Genomic DNA, 532 nt, shown 5'->3' on the forward strand with positions numbered 1-532 from the left:
GGTGTCGTCGAAGCGGCTGGCAGGCAGGCAGTGTACCTTGAGTAGTTGAGAGAACAGGAAGTGTTGTGCATTTTTTAATTTATATTTTCATCAGTGTTTATAGTACACCTAATTTATTGATGCTTTTATATTTCGTGTATTTATAAGTATATAATGATTTCCTAATTTGCGTTAATTTATATATATACTCCTGCCCTCAGCACTTCTAAACCATTTTGCAGCCTTTCTCTCCACGGTTGCCAAGCGCCTTGGCGTCACCAAAGCCGCCGAGGCCATTGACTACCTTCCGGTATTTTGATTAACAGCGGTGACACGAACTGTTAGAGGTTTACGCAGGTATTGATCATGACAACGGCGTCCGTTTTAGATTCGATATGAAAGGTGGATTATCCTTTTGCACTTCTTTTAATCAAGGGTGTTATTTCAGCTTTTGCTGGGGGAGGGGGAGGGGGTCGGTGAGCACAGTTAGCTGGGGATCTTTTATTTGGGGGATGACTTAAAATTCAACATTTCCGTTTATAAAAATCAGGAT

Source organism: Penaeus monodon, chromosome 21, assembly GCF_015228065.2.
Source record: "Penaeus monodon isolate SGIC_2016 chromosome 21, NSTDA_Pmon_1, whole genome shotgun sequence".
NCBI classification, from domain to species: Eukaryota; Metazoa; Arthropoda; class Malacostraca; order Decapoda; family Penaeidae; genus Penaeus; species Penaeus monodon.